The following is a 15,112-nucleotide window of genomic DNA, read 5'->3' as shown; positions in this document are numbered from 1 at the left end:
ATTTTCATCCATTTACCTTCCAAAGTCAAAACTTGTAGTGTACGAGTACATACGTAATGTTGGTAGCAGATGAGTTCACGCTCCAAATAACATGACATTTGTGTCATCAATCATGCGATAGGTAGAGTGTGAGAGTTGTGAGAGGGAAAAATACACAAAAAAAATATAAGAGGGGGAGGGTGGGAGGGGGAGCTCCTCGGCATTTCATTTTAAACTAGTGGTTGGGGCGCCACCCGGTGGCGCCGCCTGAGAAGAAGCTGGGTGTTGCCAGGTAGGAGGCGCCCCATCCACTTTCCTTTTTATAGTATGTAGTTTGCATCATACGCTTATTAAGCAGCAAGAAGCTAGGATAAACCAGGGATTTCATATCATCAGGAACAAAATTGAAAGTTCATTACACATTTGATGGAAAAGTGACACATGCATCTTGGCTCTAACATCACATTGATAAAGAGTACTGAAATAATCTGCACAAAAACAAGGACAAAAACACTGAGCGTGGATGGAGTGGCTGATCTTCACCTCGAGCTCAATGCATCCACTTGCATCAGTGCGATGTTAGAGCCAGTCTTCGCCGTTGCCGGTAAACAATGTATCTTTTTGAGCCTCACCTCACAACTTCAGAGCGAAGTTCGGCCCATTATCTTAAAATTAGTTGAGAATATGCCAATTGAGCAGCTCTGTTAAGCTCATGGTTGGTGCTTCCACCTCCTTGCACCTCCAGAACTCGTCGTTTGATCCTGGGGCAGAGCAGAGGGTATGAAATTGAACAAATCAAGAATAAAGGAAACCGATCGTGTCATAATTTTGTTTAGCTAGTCCTAAGTTCACATTGTGAATAATGAGAGAAAAAACTATTGAAGATGTCGCCTTTCGTTTTCAGCAGTTTACCTTGAAATGTGAATCCATCAGTACACGGATATTTTTCTATTAAGACCCAATCTGTATCAAAGCTAACTCTTATAAGTTAGAGAATACAATTCAATAGTTTTAAGCGATGTTACAAAAGAATTATAAAATGCTATTGACAGTGTACATCATACCTTTACTGGATTGATATTCATCATTATTTGAGTGATGAACTGAGCTTTATTTACATATTATATATTTTTGTCTTTCGCCAAAACCTAAATTAATATAACCTTGGAAAGAGGCATCCCTAAACCTGCACAACTTCGGGTTGTAGTTCTGCCCGATCTATCTCTTCCAACACCCATAGTGTTAGACTTTGTATAGCTTTCCGTATATATGGTGTATACCTTGTATTTATGTACAACTCTCCCATACAAAAATAAGAGCCAAGCCGACCCTAGAGGTCGTGGAATCCATCCCAAACATACTACAAACCCTTGTTTTATATGGTATCAATTTAGGTCGATCTACAACTTGCTTCCGCCGCCGTCGCTGCCGCCGCCGCCCGCTCGCATCCATGATGTCGTTGGCCGCTGCCGCTGCCACCTCTTTCTCCACGGCTCCCTCCTCCTCTAGGGCGTTCGGCATCCCGCCAATGCTTGCCTCGCTGCTGGCTGGAGGGACGACTTCCCCTACTTCTGCTGGCCTCATGTCATATACCATCGGGACGGCCACAGCAGGACCCGTATTTTCTCAGCGGCAGCCAGCTTCGGCCTCCTTTACCCAAGAAAGCATCCTCGCTACGTCTCCAATCGGGCAGGTCACCTTGCCGGCGCCTACCCCAGCCAATTCCAACGCCCCGCTGATGGCCGATGCGCCCTCACCGGTGCCGTTTCACTTCGCTAACTTGCTCACCGTCAAGCTCTCCACCGACAACTACTTGTACTGGCGTGCACAGTTCTTGCCCCTTCTTCGGAGCCACTACCTCGAAGGCTTCGTCGACGGCATTTACAGTGCCCTGCACAGTTTGTACCATCCACCATGCATGATGGCGCACGAGTCACAGTCCTCAACCCAGCGTACCGCGCTTGGACTGCTCAAGACGAGGCGATCCTCTGAGCGATCTGGTCGTCTCTCACTGAAAGCATTGCCGGTATGGTTCTCTTCGCTGCCACGTCCCAAGATGCGTGGGTGGTCCTCGAAGGAAGCTTCCTTCTCAATCCACCGCTCGTTCCATGGCAATACGATAGCAACTGCAAGATATGAAAAAACAAGATCTATCTGCAACCGTTTACTTCAACAAGATCAAAGCTCTCGCCGACACGCTCACTTCTATTTGTCGGCCGCTCGATAATGAAGAATTTACTTCGTTTGTCCTCAATGGTCTAGACAGTGAGTATGACTCCCTAGTTGAGGCTGTACATGGGCGCGAGACGCCGATTGCACATCGGGGAAAATTGCGCCCATCCTACAATCCTCGCTCCACCAATGGTGGCCGCAAGGAAATCTTGCGCTCGGTTTGCCCACTATGCCGTAACCAGGGAAATCGTCCTGCTTGCCAGTTATGCGGTATTCCTGGTCATCTCGCCTCTCGCTGCCACAAACGCTTCAAGCGCGATTTCCTCGGCATCAGCAATGACGGGTGCAACAATGAGTGTCAAGCAGCCATGGCGACACAAGGGCACACCCCTTCCTATCCCGTTGACGACAGTTGGTACATGGATACTGGTGCTACAGATCATCTGACGATCGAATGAGCTCTCCAAGCTTGGGTCGTACGAGCCGTACCAGGGTCATGATCAGATTCATACGGCAAGTGGGTCAGCTATGCCTATCTCTCATATTGGTCAAACATCTCTTCCAACATCTACATCACGTGAACTTCAACTCTCCAATGTTCTTCATGTTCCTTCTGTCACCCGCAATCTGATGTCTGTTCCTAGACTCACTTATGACAACAATGTTTCTGTTGAATTTCACCCATTCTATTTTCTTGTTAAGGACCGAGCAACACGAGACATTCTACTTAGGGGTCGCTATCGCAGTGGTCTTTACAAACTTCATGTTCCGCACATGTCTCAAGTCTTTAGTGGTGTTTGTGTCTCGTCGTCCCACTGGCATTCACGCCTTGGCCATCCGGCTTCTCCGGTTGTCCGTCATGTTATTCATCGTCATGAGCTTCCCATGGTGCCTAGTAGTAATAAAACAATAGCAGTGTGTGATGCCTGACAACGGGCAAAAGTCATCAACTTCCCTTTCTTTGTCTACTCGAGTTGTCAACAAACCACTAGAGATAATATTTTCTGATGTATGGGTTCCGGCGCAAACTTCTGTTAGTGGTCACAACTACTACGTCAGTTTCATTGATGCTTATAGTCGCTTTACATGGCTTTATCTCCCTAAGCACAAGGCTGATGTATTTATAATATCTTTATTCAGTTTCAGTCACATGTTGAACGTCTTCTCCAGCATAAGATTCTCCATGTTCAGTCTGATTGGGGGAGGGGGGGGGGGGGGGGGCGAGTATCGCAACCTCAACACTTTTTTTCATAAACTTGGGATTTCACACCGTGTTTCATGTCCTCATACACATCAACAAAACGGTGCTGCTGAGCGCAAACACTGTCATATTGTTGAAACTGGTCTTACTTTGTTAGCACATGCGTCCGTTCCTTTTCATTTTTGGAGTGATGCTTTCTTTACGGCTTGTTCTTATTAACCGGCTTCCCACACGTGTGCTTAACATGAAAACTCCTCTTGAAGTTCTCTTTAATGAAGTTCCTGACTATACTTTTTTAAGGTGTTTGGGTGCGCGTGTTGGCCACATCTTCATCCCTATAATAGCCGTAAACTAGAGTTTCGATCCAAAAAATGTGTTTTTCTTGGGTATAGCTCTCTCCACAAAGGTTACAAGTGTCTTCATGTTCCCACCAATCGAGTGTACATCTCTCGCGATGTTACCCTTGATGAGAACTCTTTTCCTTTTTCTAATCTTCCAACTTCCTCTAATCTACCACAGTCTCTCCATTCCACCATGTTTTTCCTTAACCAATTTGAAGATATTGCATATTTGCCTTTGGTGTTACCTAATCATGGTGCAGGTATTGGTCGTGGTGCTCGGCTGGAACTTCTTGATGATACAGAATCTGTAGGGTCTTCTCTCAGTGACCCTTCAAGTGCCATGCATGGGCAAGCACGTTGTCGGTGTACAAAAGTAGGGGCTCTCCTGTTGACCCCTTTACTTGTGCACGGGCAGTCAGAGCCGTGCCCACGGCCACACCTAGTAGGGCAGAGGAGGGAAGCTGGAGGGAAACCGAAGCTCAAGAGAAACAAGGCAATGCCAAGACCAAAGACACAAAGAGCAAAGGGGCGAGGTGGACTCCCCTGGCAAGGCCCTTGCCGGGGTGACCTCCGGGCCCCGGAAAGAGTCTTGCCGGGGCAACTTGCCCAACACCGGCAGAGTGAGCCACCCTTGAGCCCAGGAGTCCCAAACACCGCCAACAACTACATTAGAACCAAGGCTCGGGAGGCACCGCCGTGGTAGCATGCAGATCTTTGTCAAGATCATGGACACACAAGATCCGATGAGGACCAGAAGACGACGACCCACGGCGGGATCCTAGCCGAGGAAATCCACGAGACCCCCGGCAAGATCCTTGCCGGGGACGACCACGACGCCACGGCAAGACCCTGGCCGGGGCCCCGGCAAGACCCTTGCCGAGGACACCAGCAGGGCCACAGCCAGGCCCACGTCTGCCAAGACGCCACCGCCGTCCCCATGCAGCTGCTACCTCAACCAGCTGGGCAGGCACCTGCGTGGCGACGAGCGGCCTCTACACCGACCCAGCAAGCACCTGCGTGGTGGCATGCCGATCTTCATGAAGGCTCCACCACCGCGCCAGCCCAGCAACCAACCAAAGTGGCGCAGCAACGCCTCGCTAACTCGGACGCGCGTCGGAACCAGGCGAGGCGGCGACAGCTGGGACGTGCTTCCTTGTCGTCCCCGATAAAGCGAGAGGGGCACGTCGGCAGCGCATTAAATGCGTTTGTCCGACGGTGCCAGAGGATAGACTCATCCACTATAGACCTTTTCACCTCTTGTGTGCCACTATGGAAACCCCTTTTTTCCTATAAAAGGAGGCCCGAGGCGACCAGGAGAAGGATTCGGATCTTTTGGGCAAGCCACACCCTGTAGCTAGCTCAAGAACACAAGAACACTCAATACATCCACCAAAGATGGACTAGGGTATTACGCGTCTCCGCGGCCCGAACCTGGGTAATCGATCCGTGTGCTTCCTGTCAGATCCACTCTTTGCACAACTCCGCGCCCGCCAACGGTAGAAGGGATTCCAGTCATCCCATAGGTGTCGATTTCCCCCGACATCTTTGGCGCGCCAGGTAGGGTGCGAAGTTGTGGAAATCTGGTCTGGTTGGAGCGGCGGCTTCATGGTGATCGTCACTCCAAGGAAGAAGACGACCAAACGGGCGGCGTCGCCTGCAGCATGCGGTGCATGCCCATGCAACGACAGAAAAGCTAAGTCATGCGAAACTTTAAGCAATTTCTCTTTTATATATAAGGTTATAGTCCTCGAAGGTCCTGCCCTATGTATGGAAAACATGCACGCAAAGGGGCCCTCCTGTTATTGGCAACACCCTTGCTCTGTTTCGAGTTCGCTCAATAGCCCATGCGGCCGCGTCGAGAACGGCAGGGTAGCCTTCCGCAATCGGCAATGCTCTCGATTCTGACTCGAGTCAAGCTCGACAGTTCGAGCGGCCGCGTTGAGGGCGGTAAGGTGGTCCGCCTGGCAGCAAGCATACCCGGCAGGCTATTGGGGATCCGTCCTCAAGGCGCCGTGGCCTGGGTTACGCGTCGGCAAGCCTACCCGACTAACGTAGGGTGGACATACAAAGAGGGATCGAACAGGAAAGTAACATGCATAATACCAAAAGTGCTGCAGAGTTATATTACATCAATTGTTGCTGCGGTTCTAACTAAAGATAAAAATTGTCTTGGTCATGAACCTGCAGCGGCGGTGAGAAACGGGGTGCCTAGTCCCGGCGCAGGCCCTCCACCCTCTGGATTCCGTCGATACGGCTGATGATGGGCTTGATACGCTCCTTGAGCACCGTGAGGTCCGCATCCTCTGGCAAGCTCTCCAGCGCGGCGTCGAAGTCGAGGTTGGGATTCCAGTCCGCCACCTTGGTGAGGACCTTGGTCATGGCACCCCGGCAAAGCCTCCGGGGCTCATCGGCCAGAGAAGCCGCCCGATTGGAGCGGAACTGCTCCAGGGCCATGAGGACACCCTCGAAGAATAAGGTCAGCTTGGCGTTGGGGCTCGCGTTGCGCTCCGGGGTGTACCTCACATTTGGCATCCCCATGGTGGCCAGCTGCGTGGTGATCCTGCCGGCGACATCTTCGAGGCGGCCGATCCAGCGGTTCTCGCCCTCCACAAAATCCTTGTGGTTGGCGGTTTCGTTCTTCCGCTGCTGCTTCTTGGTCTCCAGATCCTTGGCCAAGGTCTCCTCTCGGGCCTTGGCCTCCGAGAGCGTCTCCTCAAGACCCTCCAGCTTCAGCTTCATGTCTTTGATGGAGTCGTTGGCCTTGGAGAGCTGCTCAGCCTTGCCTAGGACTGCGCCCTGCGCCTCCACCGGGGCATCGTTGAGCGTGTCCTTCTCCTTGGCCAGCTTCAGGGCCTGATCCTTCAGCCCATCCCGCTCCACCTCCAGCTCCTTCACCTTGCCGGCGTGAACCAGAGCCTGGGCATTGAGTGCCTCCTTGTGCCTCTGCTCCAGCTCCTGGGTCCGCTGCACGATGAGCTTCTCCACCTCCTCGTCCTTGCGGCGGAGCGTTGCAGTGAGCTTCTCCTCACGCGCGGCGAGGTCCTCCTCCTGGGAGTTCGGCACGGCCTGCTGCTGGTGCCGGGCGGCCTCGGCCTGGGCGGCCTGCTGCTCCGCCAGTTCTTGGGCCTTCTCGATGTCGGCTTGCTTCATGACGAGCTCAACCTGGCGCTCAGCCAGCGCGTCCTGGGCGGCCTTCAGGTCCTTGTGGGCCTGGCGGAACCAAGCCTGCGCCTCAGCAACACGCCCCTCGAGGTCCACCTCCGCCTTGTCCACCACCGCCATCCTGGACTTGGCCTTGCCCAGGCGAGCGCGGTGAAGCGCCCGGAGCTTCTGGAAGTTGGCACCCATGGCCTGGAGGAGCCGCTCCTCCTAGGAACCGCCGCCACCGGCGCTCGGCTCGTCAACAACCTCAAGCCCGGCGGCGGCGAGCACTTCATCATCAAACACCTCCCCCTCGACGGGCGCCCCGGTGCTCGCCGTCCCTGGGAGGTGGACGAATAGGTCGTCGCTCACCCTCAGGTACCTGCCCGAGCCAGAGGCAGTGGAGGAGGAAGGTTGGTCGTCAACCACCTCCTCCTCGACGGTGATCTCCTCAGCCTCCGTCGCGGCATCCTTGGCGACGTCCTCGATGACGGCGTCTATGTCCTCTTGGTCGGCCGAGGGAGGATCTGGATATCGAGAAGGGGATGAGGCGAAGCCAAGACCAAGATTCAGAAAGAAGGGAAAAAGAGCAGGGACAGTAGGCGAGTGACTTACCCGTGCTAAGCAGGGAAGCAGAGGCCCCCTCCCCGCCAACACCTGGCGCCGAGGCAAAGACACCTGCGCCTGAGTTTGCCTCCTCCTCCTCCGTGTGATGGGCTCGGTGCTTGGCGCCCTTGCCGGGGACGCCCCTCGGGGCGGCGTGGTCGATGGGGGCGGCGTGTTGGGGGTAGCCCTCAGTGGCTCCTCGTGTTGTTGTCCTCCTCCTGCAACCACGGCAAGGTCAGCGCCAAGAGATCGTATCCCCAACACACATTGACGAGGGGTGAGTGATGAGCTTACGCTGGGGGCTATGCCGGGGGCTGCTGTCCGGGTTGCTCAACACCACCAGCGGTGTACCGGAAGCGCCTGCCGGGGGCTGGCCGCTCGCCGAAGCACTGACCCTCTTCACCCTCTGGGCCAATGTCTCCATATCCTTGTAAAGGTGGAAACAAATCAAGATAAGCGGCACAATCTGAGGAGGCGGAGATGACGAAAAAGAACAAGATACTTACTCATCCTCCACTTCCTCTTCTGTTGCCTTCCTCTTCCTCCTTGGGCTGAGGGACCCGAAGTGGAAGACGACCTCCATGTCGACGTCTGCTGGAGGAGGGGAAGAAGGTGGAGTCTGGCCACGCTTGGACGAAGAAGAGGCAGTTGCTTTCTTCTTCGCCACCGCAGCCCTCACCAACTTCCTCGCCGCCGCGGCCCTTGTCTAGTGCGCGGACCCCTCCTGGGTCTGCTGCGGTTGCACGGCCCTGCCGGGACGGACCGGCTCGCCGGAGCTGGCCCGCTGCAGGACTCGCCCTCTCCCCGTGGCCGGAGGATCGCCAGCCTCGGCCTCCTCCTCCGTCGACTCGTCGACCACGTCTTCAATAAGAGGAGCCCTGGTGCCTGCGCTGCTGGCCTCCCTAGCGGACTCCGCCCACTTGGCGAGCTCCTTCTCCTCCGTGGCTGCCGCGGCCTTGTCCTCCATGCCGTCGGCGCTGCCGGCCTCTTTGGCGAGCTCCGCCTCCGCCTCCCTGGTGGCGATGTAGTCCAGCTCCGCCTGGGTGGTGTCCTGGACGAGCCGCGGCTCATCGCGAACGTATTTCTCCTCCAAGGTGTCGAAGAACTCCCACACAATTCATCCTCCGGCGGCTCGGCCCAATTTGGGACGAGGCCGTGCGCGTTGAACTCCGGCATCATGGCGATGATGTCGTTTCGACACGAGTTGTTGCTCAGCGGGACCACCCCCGCCAGCAACCCAAACAAGGGCCCCTTGGCGACCTTGCCGGCCTTCGCGGCCTTGCCAGATCGCTCGATCCTGCCGTCGCGGTTCACGTCGAGATGGAAGAGCTGCCAACAGAAGTGGGTGTGCCCCATCACCGTGAGGTTGTGGTCGAGGCCGGGGCGATGCCTCATGATATCGGCCGCATTCGTGAAAAGCCAAGTCGGCCTCCCCTTGTTGTGCAGTGGGGCGATTCGGCGACGGATGAAATCTGCCCCGATCATCTCGAGGGTGAGCCCGGCCTTGGTGAGGCGTAGTCGGCATCGACATCGCTCCAGTCACTTCTGCGAACCGGCAGCGCCCGACGAACCTCGCAGAAGTTTGGTGGATCCTCCTCCTCAATCGAGCACCACCGGCCCCGCCACTCCTCCCACCTCTCCTTCTGGGCGCCCTCCGGGTATGTCCCCTTGGACCTCGGGATCTAGGCGACACAACCGGAAATGGCGCCCCCTTTTGGATCCGAGGTAAGAAGTAGTGGCGGAAGAGCGTCGTGTTGGGATGCACCCCAATGAAGCCCTCGCAGAGGTGCGCAAAGAGAGCCATGCACGCCACGACATTTGGAGTGAAATCCAGAAGATGAAAGCCGTAGGTATGCATGATGTCGTTGAAGAAATCAGGGAAGGGGCAGAGGCCACAAGATAAGTAGTCGACGAAGAATGGGTACCGATTCGGGCCGGCTTTGGCGAAAGCGGCAGGGATGACGCGTGTGGCCGGGTGCCCCGTCATCCCCCCCCCCCCCGTCTTGCACCCCCACAGGTGCTTGAAGTAGTCCCGGAGATGGATCGCGTCGACCGCCGTGGGGAAGTAGGCGGTCTGCGTCCGCCACACAGCCAATTCGCTCTCCGGTGGCTCCGTCGCCCCAGCATCCTTGGCCACCCCCTTGCCCTTGCCGGTTTTGGGTGCCATGGCGGCTGCGAGAGGCGAGGGGGGGAAGAATGACGAAGACGCGGCGGCGGCGAGCGAAGGCAAGAGCTTGAGAGGAAGGAAGAATGAGACGGCGGTTGCGAGATAGGGGAAGACGTAGGGGGGTGAATGAGCAGCGCGCCCGCGGTTATTCCTTTTTACGGGGAAGGCGCGGGCCGCCTCTTTTCCCATTAACTGCGATGTGATGCATACGTTCGGAGACCGCCCCACGCATGGCCCCCACGTCACGCACGACCCTCCATGTCGCGCTTTCAACGCGGGTCGTGGGGAAGCGCAGCGGACGAAGAGTTACTGCGGTAAAATCCGCCCCACCTACCCGCACACCGTTCTGGGCCTGGCCCAACAATGCGTCGCGTTTATGTGTGGCCCAGGCCCGGGGGCTCCTGTCGGTGTACAAAAGTAGGGGCTCTCCTCTTGACCCCTTTACTTGTGCACGGGCAGTCAGAGCCGCGCCCGCGGCCACACCTAGCAAGGCAGAGGAGGGAAGCCGGAGGGAAACCGACTCAAGACAACCAAGGCAGTGCCAAGACCAAAGACACAAAGAGCAAAGGGGCGAGGTGGACTCCCCCGGCAAGGCCCTTGCCGGGGTGACCTCCGCGGCCCCGGCAAGAGTCTTGCCGTGGCAATTTGCCCAACACCGGTAGAGTGAGCCACCCTTGAGCCCAGGAGTCCCAAACACCGCCAACAACTACATTGGAACCAAGGCTCGGGAGGCACCTCCATGGTAGCATGCAGATCTTTGTCAAGATCATGGACACACAAGATCCGATAAGGATTAGAAGACGACGACCCACGGCGGGATCCTAGCCGAGGAAATCCACGAGACCCCCGGCAAGATCCTTGCCGGGGACGACCACGACGCCACGGCAAGACCCTGGCCGGGGCCCCGGCAAGATCCTTGCCGAGGACACCAGCGGGGCCACAGCCGGGCCCACGTCTGCCAAGACGCCACCGCCGTCCCCATGCAGCTGCTAGCTCAACCAACTTGGCAAGCACCTGTGTGGCGACGAGCGGCCTCTACACCGACCCAGCAAGCACCTGCGTGGTGGCATGCAGATCTTCATGAAGGCTCCACCACCGCGCCAGCCCAGCAGCCAACCAACGTGGCGCAGCAATGCCTCGTCAGCTCGGACGCGCGTCGGAACCAGGCGAGGCAGCGACAGCTGGGACGTGCTTCCTTGCCGTCCCCGATAAAGCGAGAGGGGCACGTCGGCAGCGCATTAAATGCGTTTGTCCGATGGTGCCAGAGGATAGACTCATCCACTGTAGACCTTTCCACCTCCTGTGTGCCACTATGACAACCCCTTATTTCCTATAAAAGGAGGCCCGAGGCGACCAGGAGAAAGATTCAGATCTTTTGGGCAAAGCCACACCCCGTAGCTAGCTCAAGAACACAAGAACACTCAATACATCCACCAAAGCTGGACTAGGGTATTACGCGTCTCCGCGGCCCGAACCTGGGTAAACGATCCGCGTGCTTCCTGTCAGACCCGCTCTTTGCATAACTCCATGACCGCCAACCGTAGAAGGGATTTCAGTGATCCCATAGGTGTTGATTTCGCCCGACACACATAGTCCCAGCCATGCAACGGATGGGCTGGCCACATCTACGTCCATGCATGCATGTAGTCCCAGCCATGCAACGGATGGCCTGGCACCACTACGTCCATGCATGCACATGCTCCTAGCTATGGAACGGATGGGCTAGCCACCTCTACGCCACCTCATCCAGGTGCGACGCTTGAGCTGACGGCTGCTAGATCAGTCGCGTCCCCGGTAGCGCGTGCGGCGTCGTCCGCGTCCGACGAGCCTCATGTCTCGTCCTCCACCGAGTGTACTGCATCCTCGCCTGCCTCGCCCGTGCTCCCGTCACCAGAGACAGCGACGCCCGGATCTGCTCCCTCATCTGTGCCACCAGCACCGCTCCGTGCTCCTGCTCCTGTGCCCAATCGGCCACACACTCGAAGTCGCAGCGGTATTTTTTAGCCTAAGCAACTGACGAAACAGTTGCATGGCTTGCTACCTGTATGGCACATGCCGTATCGGATCCCAATTTCGAGCCGCCTCATTTTCAAGCTGCCATGAGCATTCCACACTGGTGAACTGCGATGGAACAGGAATATAATGCTCTTCTTCACAATAAAACATGGCGTTTGGTTCCTCCTCCGGTAGGTGTTAGTGTCATTGATTTTAAATGGGTTTTCAAAGTGAAGAAACATTCCGACGGATCTATTGAACGGTACAAGGCACGTCTGGTTGCTAAAGGATTTAAACAACGACATGATCTTGACTACGAGGATACCTTCAGTCCGGTCGTTAAGCCTACTACCATACGGCTGCTATTATCTTTGGCAGTTAGTCGTGGCTCGTCTCTCCATGAGTTGGATGTCCAGAATGCCTTTCTTTATGGTGTGCTTGAGGAGGAAGTTTATATGCGGCAGCCACCGGGTTTTCTTGATCCCGATTACCCTCATCACTTATGTCGTTTGGACAAAGCTCTATATGGCCTGAAACAGGCGCCTCGTGCCTGGCATGCTCATCTTGCATCTGCTCTGCATGCTCTCGATTTTGTTCCCTCTATGGCAGACACATCACTATTTCTTTTTCACCGTCCCGAGGTCACCATGTATCTTCTGGTCTATGTTGATGACATCATCCTTATCAGCTCTTCAGTGCCTGCTGCTGATCATCTGCTCTTAGCTCTTAGTTCTGACTTTGCTATCAAAGATCTCGCCAAGCTTCACTATTTTCTGGGTTTGGAAGTTACACATAGTGCTCCTGGTCTCTCTCTTACTCAAAAGAAGTACTCTATGGACCTTCTACGACGTGCTAGTATGCTCAAATGCAAACCGGCGTCCACACCCATGTCTGTGACTGATAAGCTCTCTATTTATGATGGTGTTATTCTCTCTCCTCATGATGCTACCACATATTGCAGTATTGTTGGTGGTCTACAATACCTGACTATTACCAGACCAGACATTTCCTTCGCGGTTAATCGTGTTTGTTAGTACCTTCACTCGCCTCGTGACTCGCATTGGTCTGCAGTTAAGCGCATTCTCGGCTACGTACGTCTCACCGTCTCCTATGGTTTGCATCTTCGGCCTGCTCCCTCTGGTGGTTTGTCTGCTTTCTCAGATGCTGACTGGCAGGTAATCTGGATGATCGGCAATCCACGGGGGGTTATGCCGTGTTCTTTGGTCCTAACTTGATCGCCTGGAGTGCGAGAAAGCAGGCCACCATGGCTCGCAGCAGTACTGAGGCTAAGTACAAAGCTGTAGCCAATGCAACCGCCGATCTCATCTGGGTACAATGCTTGCTTCAGGAGTTGGGGATGTCACTGTTGCAGCCACTTGTTCTTTGGTGTGACAATATTGGTGCTACATACCTTTCCTCTAATCCGGTATTTCATGCACGAACAAAGCACATCGAAGTTGATTATCATTTTGTCAGAGAACGTGTTGCACAAAAGCTACTTCAAATCAAGTTCATCTCCTCTAAAGATCAACATGCGGACATTTTCACAAAGCCGTTGCCATTGCCTTTGTTTGAGATTGGTCGGCGCAATCTCAACCTACGGGACACGGTTGAGATTTAGGGAGGGTGTTAGACTTTGTATAGCTTTCCGTATATATGGTGTATACCTTGTATTTATGTACAACTCTCCCATATAAATATAAGAGCCAAGCCGACCCTAGAGGTCGTGGAATCCACCCCAAACATACTACAAACCCTTGTTTTATACATAACAGACCTAAAAACAATAAAAGAAATGATGTATTTAGATTCTGAGCTATTTTTCTCATAAGAACATGAGTAACATAATTAACATTCTTCTGCACCAAAATTCAACTTAAACTACCCAATCTAGAAGCCTCGTGCACCTGCTCGCGTGATGGAGTTGTTTGAAGCTAACATTTAGCTGCATCGAAATGGTATGTATCGACTACAATATACATTTTCATGAATGGGATTGCATACGCATTGAAAAGTATTAAATTAGTATTTACAATGATTCATATAAAACAACTCTTTTTTTACAATGCATGATATCCCTAATTGGAGAGTATATGTACAATTTGTAAATGAAAGGACAACTACCATGAGTATACATCAAAAATAATGGTAGACAAGTGGAGAAGACTATGGAAATACTTACTCAATCATGCTCGATGAGCTATCAGGATATATATAGAAAAGTTGGTCAATTCGCTCTATTTTGTTTGAAACCGCTTTAGTGGGATCAGGAGATAATAATGGAAATGTTACTTCAAATAGATAAGTAACATGTGGGTGACTATCAATATACAGTATCTTGATTTTGCATATCACATACCATGTGACAGAATTTAGCCTACAAGCAAAACTTATGCATTTGGTAATTATAATGTGCAAGCAAAAATTATGCTTTTGGAAGAAGGAGAAGGCTGACACCTTGTAACACCCCGGATGTAACTTTCCATATTTGTAACTCCAACTCTTGCCATTTTCGGCTATGTGTTATGATATTCCCTTCATGGTCGGGTTTTGTTTTTCGTTTTGCATTTTTGGTCATGTCTTGCATTTCATATCATGTCATCATGTGCATCGCTTTTGCATACGTGTTCGTCACATGCATCCGAGCATTTTCCCCGTTGTCCGTTTTGCTATCCGACACTCCCACATGCACCGGCGCACCCCTCTTGCCTCTTTTCGTGAGCGGGTGTCAAACGTTCTTGGAATGGACCGAGGTTTGCCAAGTGGCCTTGGTACACCACCGGTAGACCACCTGTCAAGTTTCGTTCCATTTGGAGGTCGTTTGATGCTCCAACGGTTAACCGGGTAACCGCAAAGGCCTTTTGTGTGTTGCAGCCAAACACCCCTCCAAACAGCCCAATAACCCATCTAAGCCCCCTCCATGCTCTCGGTCGTTCGATCACGATCGTGTGGGCGAAAACTACACTCCATTTGGAGTCTCCTAGCACCCTCTAGCTATAAATATGTGCACTCCTCCGAAATCCCGGGTCCCGAAACCCTAGCCTCACCCCTCTCCGCCGTCGGACACGTCCGGATCGGGCCGGACGCGCCCGCCGCCGCGCCCGCACCAACCGGAGGCCGCCACGTGGCAAGCGCCGCCACCCCGCCGCCGCGGCCCGGCGGGCCCGCTCGAGCCCATTGCCGCCCGCGCCTCCCGCGGTTCGGCCCCGCCGCCCGAGCGCTGCGCGCCGCCGCCCGCTCGGTCCGCGCCTCCACCGCCCCGCCGCCCGTCGTTCCGGCCACCGCCTCGCCTCACCAACCCCGCCGCCGGCTGCCCCGGGACCCCCTTGACAGTTCGCCTTGAATAACACTCCTCCGGCAAGGCCCATCCTTGGTCTTACAGTTGCCTACCTAAGCCTTTTTCCCTTGGGTTTTCGCGAGCCCGATGGTCATCTTTATTTTAAACCCCCGGGCCAGTGCTCCTCTGAGTGTTGGTCCAACCTGTCAAGACGCCTGAGCGTACCATCAACT

This window comes from Triticum aestivum, chromosome 5D (genome assembly GCF_018294505.1).
Source record: "Triticum aestivum cultivar Chinese Spring chromosome 5D, IWGSC CS RefSeq v2.1, whole genome shotgun sequence".
NCBI lineage: Eukaryota > Viridiplantae > Streptophyta > Magnoliopsida > Poales > Poaceae > Triticum > Triticum aestivum.
This window is presented reverse-complemented; position numbering follows the sequence as displayed.